Here is a 12813-nt window from a genome sequence, read left to right as displayed (position 1 = left end):
TAATTAAAAATAAAAATAAAATACTCTGGTTGCACATTAATGTTATGCAGATGACACGTCTCCTCTCTTAATGAATTCTAAGCCATTTCAGCATGAGGTTTACCCTGATTCCAAAGCTCTGCTTCCCTTGACTTGGTGTTATTTTCTTCTCATTTCCTTCCTCAACTCCATCAAGGCTTTTGTGCATGATGGGTTTCCTCCACCTTCCTGGTCTAACTCCAACTCAGGCTCCGAAGATCTTTCTTTTTTTTTTTTTTTTAATTTTATTATGTTATGTTAGTCACCATACAATACATCATTAGTTTTTGATGTGGTGATCCACGATCCATTTTCGTATAACACCCAGTGCTCCATGCAGTACGTGCCCCCCTTAATACCCATCACCAGGCTAACCAATCCCTCCTCTCCCCTACCCTCTAAAACCCTGTTTGTAAGATCTTTCTTTATTAAAAATGTGTTATACTTTAGGGCACCTGGGTGGCTCAGTCGGTTAAGCATCTGCCTTCGGCTCAGGTCATGATTCCAGGATCCTGGGGTTGAGTCCTGCATGGGGATCCCTCCTCAGCAGGCAGTCTGCTTCTCCCTCTGCCCCACCCCCGCTTGTGCACATGCTCTCTCTCTTTCTCTCTCTCTCGCCAAAATAAACAAAATCTTTAAAAAGATGTGCTATACTTTAATAATTTTAGTATATACGTGACTACCTATCCAGCATTTGATTGATTTGTATTAAAAGAGATTTAAGAGAGTATTTGTTCCAACTTTACCATAATGTAAGTTAAAAACACTGAAGCTCGGAATGTGTAGGCAACTTTGTACATTGCTCAAAGAAAAGTAAAAAATCAGAGCTTAGATACTCGAACCCTTTGCAAAATGGGCTGTTTTGTCTTTGTTTTTATTTTGCAGAAGTTATTATTTTTGCTTTTGGTTTCAAACATTTCATCAATGTTTTCATTGATATTGTCATAGACTTAAAAATTAACTCTTCTATTAACACAGTTTATATATATATATATATATACACACACACACATATATATTTGTATGCTCTATGCAAACAGCGACATTTTAAAAAGAACAGAAAATGACTTGTTAGTCATCTTTACAGTCCAAATAGCCTTTCTTTCCTCCATTGTTTTTCTTCAGAGGCAAAAACAAGTACATGCATGCATGCATGTGCGCACATACATAGGTATATGTATCATTCCCTATCAGCACACAGATGTGCAGTGGACAGACCTTCAGGCCTGTCCTGATGCTTACATGTGTATATAATCACCTCACACGAGTTTGGGCCAGACCCATGACTAATCAACAGACTATGACAAAGGTGCTGGAATGTCACTCCTGTGATTCTTTTATCCTAGTAAGACATAAGATTTTGTCTTCCTAGCAGATGTTTTTATAAAGAATCTCCTTACTGGCTTGATGAAATAAGCAACCATGTGGAAAGAAACTGCTGGCTGCTTCTAGGAATTATGGCCTCTGGGAACTGAGGGTAACCTTCAGCCAACAACCGGCACAAACCAGGTCCCCCAATCCTACAACCACAAGGAAATGAATCGGCCAATGACCTGTGTAACTGTGGCTGCAGATTCTTCCTCAGATGAGCTCCTATAGGAGAACATAGCCCAGACAAAACTTTACTTTAGCCTTATGAGACCCTGAGTAGGAGCCCTAACTAAGCAGTACCTAACTTCCAACCCACAGGAACTGAGATAATAAATATCCATTGTTGTAAGCTACTCAGTTTGTGGTAATTTGTTATACAACATAGAAAACTAATACAAAGGTCTATCTTATTTTTTTCCTACAACATAAGCATTGCTTGCTATGTGTAGACCACACAGAATTTAAGATTTTTTAAACTTTTTTCTATTAATAGATATTGATTATACATGCCTCTTTGTACATAGACATAAATGTACTTACAGGGTTAATTCTCAATAGTAAGGTTCTATATTGAACATATGTCACGAATGTTTTCACTAATATTGTCAATATACTCTATAAAAAAGTGTATCATCCTATGCTTTTTCCAGAAATCTGTGAGGATTCCATTCCTCTCAACTGTATTTCATTAGTATTGTTTCTATTTTCCAAAATACTAATAAAATATTTGATAATTTTACTCCTTTACACAATAGTAATACTTTCATGGATTTTAAAGGTGAAATTAGATGGCTAATTATCTAACACAGAACTTATCAATACATTGATTTTTCCAAATTATCTGCCTAAGGCAATGGTTACACCCAATCAAAAGCTCTAACACTTAGCAAAATGCCTTTACTCATATAACTGTTCTGTTCTTATAAGATATGGCTAAATCTGTCTGGTCTATTGAACTACAATGGCTTCAAAGAAAGAGTCATATTGTTTTATTAAACTATCATCATCTTCTATAATACCATAAGTAGAAATATCAAGATGATGATACGTATAACTCAAGACCACAATTTCATGGAACATTTTTACGGAAGAGTACAAAAACCCAATATATTTTCAATGAACTTGTCTTTTAACCTTCCAGAGCAAGAGAGGGCAAAAGAGTTTTGGATAAATGCCCAGAATCATTAAGATGAAGAGGCATGAGTGTCAGAATAACACTTGACACAAAATACCAATGCGCACAAAAAATTTATTGCTCTTCTTAGGGTATGAGCCATAGATCTTTGCATAGAGATACCCGGGTGCCTATAATTATGAAGACTTCTCTCTCAGACAATGAGAACTGGAAAAACCTCACTCCCAGGAAATGGGAGGTATCAAACACTAGACAGTCAGTCTGTTTCTTCTCCTACTGTACATTGGGTATGAGAAGAGACAGATCCAGTAGGTTCTGCCTCTTGGGCATGGAGGCACTTTAGGTCAGTTCCCTTGGGTGAGTAAGTGAGTGCTAGTATGGGAAGAAGAGGCACATGGATTTTTGGTTACTTTGGCACATGCTGTTAAATTTCCCTACAATGTATTCTCCCCTCCTCTGTATTATTTTGGCAATAGAGATTACATACCTCTAAGTTTTGGGGATGCACATGATTTCAAGTTAGAGAAACATTTTGCAGCTGCCTTGTAGCTGTAGTCATGTGACTCAATTTCAGACAAGAAATTATGAAGCTTTCTCTCCTTTCCATGCTATCATACTTCCTTCTTTTGGGCTGAAATGCTGGTCAGAGAAAAGCTTGGAAATCTCTAGTGAAGCTGAGGATGCCCATGCCCTTTGATTCATATAGGAAGCTTTTTTTATTTTCTAGAAAAATCTCTCACAACATATAAAGGAGACATACACTAAAATGTGTGCAGAGGCATTACTTACAGAAGAAATAGATTTTAAACAACCTAAGTGTTCCTGGAGTGCCTGGGTGGCTCAGTCAGTTGAGTGGCTGACTCTTGATTTTGGCTCAGGTCATGATCCCTGGGATCAATCCCTGCATTGGGCTTCCTGCTCAGTGGGGTGTCTGTTTGACGATTCTCTCTCTCTCCCTCTCTTTCTGCCCCTTCCCCTGCTCACACTCTCTCTCTCTTAAAAATAAATAAATAAATCTTAAAACAAAACTAAGTGTTCCTCAAAAAAGGAATGGATAAATTGTGTTCCATCAATGTTATTGAATGGCTTTGCATTGTGGATTTTGAAAAAATAATATACATGTATTAAAAGTATAAATAAGCACAGGAGATTGATAAATATCAAATGTAGCACAGCAATTTTATCAGTTATGGGATCAGGAGAAAACAGAAACTGTAAAGTTTTGGTGGATAAGATACATAATTTTAAAATATTTAATACGTATATATGAATGAGGATGAAGGTATGACATTTTAGAACTTGTGAGGAACACTTAAGTACTGCTTAAAGTAGAAAAATATATGATAGCCTTAAATAAATCTTAAAAGAAAAGACTGAAAATAAATGGGATAAATTATTTCATGAAAGAAATTAAGATCAACAGATAATAAAACCCACAGAAAGTAAAATAATGAAAAGAAATAAGGAATAAAAATGAAATAAATGGTATAGAGATCATCAGTAAAGCCAAGAACTGGTTATTTGAAAAATATTAAAAATATAAATCTTTTGTCATATTTTCAAAAAAAAAAATAAAGAGAATGAGCACAAATAAAAGCATACTCGGAACCAAAAATAGGCATGAAATGACAAAGGAAATATTTAAGTCAGATTAATAAAAGACCATAAGAGAATAATTTTATAATTCAGTCAACAAATTCATCAACACATTTTAAAACATGAAAGAAATATTGGAGAAAATAGAGATTTGCAAACAAACTCAAGAAAAAATGGATAATAAATACTAAAATAAAAACTGAATCAACTACTGATACCTGTTACCACACTGAGGAACCTCAAAAATTGTATGTTAAGTGGAAGAAAGGACAAATCCTAAAGACCATATTTTGCATATTTCCATTTATATGAAATGCTCATAAAATGTAAATCACTGTCAGACTGGAAATAAATTAGTAGTTGCTCAAGGTGGGGGGTTGGGGGTCAGGGGTAGGGAGGGTTGGGGGGTGGGAATGGGAGACGGCCACATGCAGGCACTAAGGGGCTTTGGGTGCAATGAACACGCTTCAAAGTTGGGTTGTGGTGATGATCACGCAACTCTGCAAATTTACTAAAAGTCATTGAATTTTACGTGGTACTTTATGGTATGAAAATTGTGCCTTAATAAAGCTGTTAAAAATAAGAAATTGAATGCTCTCATGAACCCATAACCATTAAAGTAAATAAATTGCTTATTAAAAAAATAAGCTTACCTCCCAGCCTACGTCACCATGACCCCAAAATTAAATAGGCTTAGAGGATTTTATAGGCAACCTTATATCAAAACTCTAAGGAGTAGATAATTCATGTCCTCTACAAATCATGTCAGAGGAAATGAAAGAGAGAAATCCACTTATTTCAATGTGCACGTGGTAATGTACTTTGATAGTAACACTTTGTAAGGATGATGTAAGAAAAATAATAACCACACCTGTGAATGTAAATGAAGACATCCTATATGAAGTTCCATCACACTGAATTCCACACTATATTAATAAAAATTATAATTAAGTAAAACTTATCCCAGGAATACAAGAATGTTCAAGGTCAGGAATTTGAGCAACTTTATGGGTTGTGGTACAAAAACCATGTGATTATCTCACTAGCTGCAGAAAAAAGTGTTGTAAATACCAATCTATGATAAGAACAAAATTCAGCATGCTAGAAATAAAGGGAAATTTCTTTTCAAAGATTTTATTCATTTATTTGACAGAGAGTGAGCAAGCACAAGCAGGGGGAGCGGGAGAGGGAGAAGCAGGCTCCCCGCTGAGTAGGGAGCCCCATATGGGGCTCGATCCCAGGACCCTGAGGTCATGATCTGAGCCGAAGGCAGACGCTTAACTGACTGAGGCACCGAGGTGCAGCAAAGGAAATATTTTTAACATAAATATTAATTAATTCCTTTTTTCCTTTTTCATTCGGTAAAGTTTATTTCATGTTTTAATTATTTTTACTTGTAGGAAATTCAGAAAAAGAAAACATTCACTGTGTTTCTTTTGTTGTCATAATTATTGTGCATTTAATTTTATAATTATTGGAGAAATTATTTTTGTTGTTTATTGAAGGAGGTGATGCGAAAAATAATTTCTGTGTGTTAATTATGTCCAGGATCCACCATCAGAAGAGATGCTTCAGGTCATTGACTAGGATATGTTATAACCAATGTTTCTGTATGAAGAATAGCTATGAGTTATACCTTTGTCTCTCATGCAAGTGTTGGCTTTTTTTTTCTATGAAGCTTTTAGAAGCTCTCTCAATATTTTTCTACTATTGGCCTAGCTCTGAAGATATGTATAACAGTAATTTACTAGAAGAAAGTTGCATTTCTAATCATCACTATGCTTACTTTTATAGCATCAGAAATATTGCTATTCATGTCAGAAACACTATACCCCTACCATAGTCCTGACATCACAGCTCTTTCCTAGAGATCCCCAAGTCATTCAATAAGCAATAAAAAAAAAGGACAAGAAAAAGGATTTTTTTTTTTTTTTTTTTTAAAGATTTTATTTATTTATTTGAAACAGAGAGAATGAGAGACAGACAGCACGAGAGGGAGGAGGGTCAGAGGGAGAAGCAGACTCCCCGCCAAGCAGGGAGCCCGATGCGGGACTCGATCCCGGGACCCCAGGACCATGACCTGAGCCGAAGGCAGTCGCTTAACCAACTGAGCCACCCGGGCGCCCCAAGAAAAAGGATTTTTATATGCAGGTGATATGACTGTCTAAATAAAAAGGCCAAAATAGAGGTACCTGGGTGGCTCAGTTGGTTAAGCATCTGCCTTCAGCTCAGGTCATGATCTCGGGGTCCTGGGATTGAGCTCCAGGTCAGGCTCCCTGCTCAGGGGGGAGTCTGCTTCTCCCTCTCCCTTCGCTGGAGCTCTCTCTCAAATAAATAAATAAAATCTTAAAAAAAATAAAAAGCCCAAAATAGCCTTGAAAACAAACAAACAAACAAAAAAACCCAAACAATTAAAGCTAATAAGAACACGGTTACATATAGTCAAGAAGATGAACATATAAAAATCAGTAATGTCCTTATACCTACAATACCAGTTATAAAATATAAAAGGAAAACACAGATACCATTCATGATATTTAAAAAATTATGATAACTCAACATTGTGAATACTTAGCAAAAAAATCATCCATGATTTGGGAACTATCTAAAAGAAACTGTTTTGTATCCAAATAATAGAGTACCATTTAGCAGTTAAATTGAATAAAAATAAATATATATACATATACATACACATATATACAGATATAAGCGACAGGGAGAGAGAAAACAGACTATAGGGAGACAAGAGAGTAGTTCCTTCTATAAAAGTGAAAAAAAAAATGGTCCCAACAAGCAGATAAATTTGGCCCATAACACTCTATGTATTTTGTTCATAATAACATTGCAAGATATATTACAAAGTTTATTAAAGATGGGGAGGAGCTACACAAGTAATCGTTACATTATTTTCTTGTCTTTCTTGTACTTTTAAAGCTTTTCAAAATCCAAAGTTTATAAAGAAAATAAGAGAAAAGTTTGTCATTAGAATCACACGTCTGTATTCATAGGATGCACACATGAGTTCTCTCACCTGTATAAATCATACATGTACTGTGCAAATATAAAAATCCTGAGAGTCTACAATAGAAAAGGAGAGATTTAGAATGTCCACTTCAAATCCTTTAACCAATTATTTGCCTCATTTACTTAAGATAAATGTATTTCAGATTTATGTTATTGAAAACCTCTTGTTAAATGGGATTTCCCTTCAGAAGAGGATTTTTTTTTCCTTCTGTCGATTTAATCTTAGCAACGATTTTTAATTTATTTTGAAGGCATGTAATTTTTATTTTTGTCAAAGTGTTAAAGAAGAAAACCAGCGGCATCTGGGTGGCTCAGATGGTTAAGCATCTGCCTTCGGCTCAGGTAATGATCCCAGGTTTCTGGGATCGAGTCCTGCATCGGGCTCCTTGCTCAGCAGGGGGTCTGTTTCTCCCTCTTCCTCTGCTTCGCCCCACTGCTCATTCTCTCTCCCTCCCTCTAAAATAAATAAATAAAAACTTTAAAAATAAATAAATAAATAATAAAGAAGGATTCCATACAGGCAGCAAGTTACACATTTGGTAGTTTCCGTATTTCTCCTCTATTGTTTTCAACTTCCAGCTACCGTGGTTTTGGCATAAGGTAAAAGGACCGTTACTTGTCCCATTACACGCTATAGGAACTGAGGGAGCAGGAAGAAAATTAAGGGCCACCTGGATATACGCTGTTGGGAAATTCTGTCTCCTGTTAAGAGACTGCCTGGTCCTAGGTGGCTCGCTGATTCTGTCTAATGTTCGGATTTCACTTGGCCCCATACACAGTCTTGAGAACAAGACTGAGCCTTTGTCGACCTCAACAGATTGGTCGGGTATTGTTTGATTATCTCTCAAAGATGATAATAGATAGGATTCTGTATGGAAATGGTTCCAAAATTCTAGCATTCATAAGAAAGGCGTAAGGAACTTAGTGAAATGCAGATGCCTTGGCTCTAACCAGAAATACTTCCAACCGACAGGCTTGGGTCTGGCAGGAAATCTGCATTTTGGGAACCTCAGGTGATCCTGCTACTGTTAGCTCAGAGATCACAACATGTGGCATGGTCAGAATGTCATGGGTGAACAGAAGTGAGGTGCTGCTCCCTTTGTTTTTCTCCTAATGTTTTTCTGACTCCTCCTAGACCATCTGTCTATAGAATGCTGAACCTCAAACTCTCACTTGGGACAAAATTCCGGAGGCAAACTGTATTAGTTTCCTAGGACTCCTGTGACAAAATACCAGAAAATAACAGAAACTTATTCTCTGACAGCTCTGGAGGTTAGAAGTCCAAAATCAGGGTGTTGGCAGAGCCACGCTCCCTCCTAAGCCTTCAGGGGAAAATCCTTCTCTGCCTCTTCCAGCTTCTGGGAGCCCCAGGAGGTCCTTGGTCTGTGGTCCTGTCACTGTCTTCTGCTTCAGTAATCACATGACTGTCTTTCTTCTGTATCTGTGTCTCTGTGTCCCTTCTCCTCGTATGAGGACACAAGTCATGTCTCCAGTGTGACCTTATCTTAACTAATGTTGGCAATGACCCTATTTCCAAATAAAGTTACATTCTCAAGTTCTAGGAAGGACATGAATTTGGGGGAGGACACTATTCCACTCAGCACACAAGCTTCAAACTACTTAATTTGCTATTATTACCTTGAAATAATGTTCAGCTCTTCATAAGCAAACGAGAAAATACCCACTCTCTCCCAATTTTATTTCACTTCATTAAGATTCTTGTTTAACTCCTGTGCTGATTCTTTTTTATGCTTTTTCCCTCTGTTTGTCAGAGCACACAAGTATCATTTACTGTAGAAATTACCTCATTGTTATCCTTGCTAGATTTGGCACATCCTCAGAAACTAGGAATTCCTTCAATAATATATCTGTGTGTGCACGTATGTAGGAGAACAGAATACAAATCTCCCGGGAAATCAATGCTGCATTTTTCCTTTGCTTGCCAAAAGAAAGAATTTTTTTTTTGCGATGAACTGAATGGAATAACCTGCAGAAGGATGAGTAATAAGTCTCCCTAACTTTTCTAACTATTCAAATCTGATGAGAACCACCCATTAATTTTTAAAAAGTGAACTGATTTGTAACAATTCTGAAAGGGATTATTATTGTTATTATTATTATTATTATTGTTATTAAATAGGCAGACCAGAGAGACTCCAGAAATTCTAGGTAACATTTTTATTTCCTGAGGCCCAGAGATTACAACAGTCATGGAGAGTGTCAGCCCCAAAGAGCTCAGATCTCCATGTAGGTAGCATTTTCAGGGTGGAGAGAGGCCGTAATATTTAAGAACATCTGTAAAAATGACTCAAATTCAGGTTGTGCTGGGTCTTGCCTCAGCAGCACAGGACTTTGTGCACTTCAGTCCTTTTGAAGTGTAAAGTTCAAGTTTGATTTCACTCAGAGACACTCCCTCAAATGGTGTTTTAATTTTTCTAAGCCAGACTCAGTCCTTTGTTCTCAGGCAGCTGATCTCTTGTGAAAGTCTCTGTGGAGCCGACAGGGCCCCCAGCCATCTCTCCATGAGTCAGTTGCATTATGTATCCAACACCACCATAATCGATTAAATCACGGCAATTTACAAACTTCCCGAGAAACGTGTGGGTGTGTGTGTGTGTGTGTGTGTGTGTGTGTTTTTAAAGATGCACTGACAAAAACACTTTGTCATTGTGATGTTGAAGTTTCCAGGATATTCTGATCCCATTGCTTCTAAGTGTTGCCTTTAAAGGACTGGAGAGGCCCTGAGGAACTGTCACAACCAAGCATTTACGAAGGAAATGGCTGTGCCCTTATAAATTGTTCTTAATCATAATTTATAGACTTGGATACTGGAAGACTCTCATAATGCTTTCCAAGTGGTCAGAAATATGTACATGTTAGTTTAATAATCACGCATCCTAAAACTGGTCTTTCTTTAATAGGCAAGAATTTTCCATTTATGGGTAAGAGAAGATGAGTTGGAATGTGAATAATTTGTTTCTCTGAAATCTTCCACCAGCATATCAGACCTCATTGATAACAGGGATAGTTGAATGTGTGTGGTACTAATTCACTATGCCTTTGAAAAGTACATATATTTTTAGTAAAGTAGAAAATAATTATTAAGCAGACATTACCCGAAGTTTCCATGTGCATCAGACAGTGTAGCCTACCCAACAGCTGTAGTCATTCTAACTTCTTCCACATAGATTATGTTAAATCAATAAGTACAAGTATGATAACTGAGGGATGTGGAAAGCACTTGGTAAAATGTAAATAATATGCGTAAAGTTCTCTGTGGTAGCAGTTCTCAGCCTTTGTTATGCTTCACGATCAACTGCAAAGCTTTTAAAAAGTTCAGCAGTCCCCATCAACTAAGGAATGGAGAAACAAATTGTGGTATGACCATACTCTAGAACATGGCTTAGTATTCTCTACACAGTATTTTCTATACACCATCACATTTAACCATATGAGGAATCTCAAAAATAACATGCTGTGTGAAAGAAACCAGGCACAGAGACTAATACTTTGATCACATTTACATGACCTTCTGGAAAAGACACAACTATAGGGATAGAAATCACTTTAAATGGGTAAATTTTAGTGCAAAGTGAATTGTAACCCGACAAAGCCTGGGAAAATTCAGATACCCAAGTCTCCCTCCCAGAGATTCTAATTCAGTTGTGGTGGAATGCAAGAAAAGGCCATGTTTAAAAATCTCCTAGATGCATCTAGAGGAGGGGCTGAAATCCACTCCACTGTGTTTGTATCAGAAGCCCCAGTCCCCTTTGACTGTGGTATCGTAATCTTACACAATCAAGGTCAACTACCTAAAGTATCACCTCTTCTCTACAGATAGAACTATAATGCAATTTTCCTTATCAATGCACATCAGTTGATTGATTTGTAAGGACTTCAAGACAATACAGTGGTATGTTTATATTTTTCTCTGTGAAGATCACATTCAGCTATTTAACTCCATCCTAGAGCACTGGTGAACACTGGTAGCCCCCACATAAGATACAACTGCACCTTAAAAATCCATTTTCCGGGGCGCCTGGGTGGCTCAGTTGGTTAAGCAACTGCCTTCGGCTCAGGTCATGATCCTGGAGTCCCGGGATCGAGTCCCGCATCGGGCTCCCTGCTCGGCGGGGAGCCTGCTTCTCCCTCTGACCCTCCCCGCTCTCATGTACTCTCTCTCTCTCTCTCTCTCTCTCTCATTCTCGCTCTCTCAAATAAATAAATAAATCTTTAAAAAAAAATCCATTTTCCTATGACAGTACCTATTTTTGGTTAAATTCAGACTAAGACTTCTACGTGAGTCAAGATTTTTATGCAATTCCTCAAATAGCTAAGGAAACTTCAGTTGAGTAAGAAATAAATATTACGCATCTATTACATAAAAGACACCACAAAACCTAAGGAATTTTATCTCTAGCGGGAGAAATAGGGCATGCATGCACATGCAGAACTAGAACATTTGCTAGGCATCAACTGGCACCCTAATCTCTACAGGCAAGGGAGGTAAAATATTTCCCCCACCTGCAGTGCTCAGACCTGGTTTCCCTACCTCCTATTTCTTCCACATCAAATCCATCCACTACTTGGATACCAGATTGAATGTCTTAGTCAACAAATCTGATCTCTGACACCCCTGCCTGAGATCATTCAGCAGCTTACCAGCACCCTGAGGATACACATCCAATTCCAACCTGCTGTGTAAAGATTTGCAGCCTCTGGGCCCTCCGTCTGGCCCCACTTTCATCCCACCATTGCTGACTTTCCCCTACCGCCTTCCCCAATGTGTTTGAGTTCCAAGCCCAGTTAAGACTAAATCTGGGGGGAAAGAGAAAGGAAATCATGTTTGTTGACCATATACTATGTTTACTCTGGACTAAGAATTGTGTTAAGGCAGAGCTGACTTCCTGGCATGAAATCTGCCAGGTAGCACAGGGCCCTCCCGCTGAGGGCCGAGAGACACCCCACTCTTGGTTTCATGTTCTCTCGTCGCCACCTTGAAATTCCTCATCGTGTTAATAATTCTATCTTTGACCTAGTGACTTGGAAAGGATCTGCCACAGAACAAAGGAGCATGCAGATGAGTATAGGCAGTACACTGGGGGCAGTGTGTACCCTTGTGTCCATCAGCCGGGGAGCAGGTAGCCTGGTCCCCGTGACCTGCAGGTGTCGGTGCAGTCCTGGAGAGCTCTCATTGTTTCTGTAGTGATGTTTTCTCTGCCTGGAACGCACTTTTGTAACTCCCTTCTCACTTGCCAACTCACCTTCCATTACCTAAACATTGGAGAAGCTCCTACACAGGCTCCAAGACTCAAGCGAACCATCATCTGTCACATGAAGCCTTCCCTGAGTGTTGCAAGAGTTCATTATTTCCTCCTCAGAGCCAGCACCGGTCCGGCACTAACCCCTATTCCAGCATGTATCACGAATATTACATAATTATTCACGCGTATCTCAGCCCTCACTAAATTGTAGATCCCTAAAGAACTCCTTTCATTAATCTCTGTATTCCTGGCACTCGGCACAGCGCTCAGCACGTCACTGGCTCTCAGTAAGTGTTTAACTGAATTAAGCGGCTGGCACTTAGCAAATGGGCTTCCTGCTGATGGAAAATGAATGTGTGGTCAAATTATCCTCTTTATAAGCTCGGACGGGTGTAGGCAAAGGAG

This window comes from Neomonachus schauinslandi, chromosome 3 (genome assembly GCF_002201575.2).
Source record: "Neomonachus schauinslandi chromosome 3, ASM220157v2, whole genome shotgun sequence".
In the NCBI taxonomy this organism is placed as follows: Eukaryota; Metazoa; Chordata; class Mammalia; order Carnivora; family Phocidae; genus Neomonachus; species Neomonachus schauinslandi.
The sequence above is the reverse complement of the archived record's forward strand: the minus strand, read 5'-3'. Positions refer to the sequence as shown.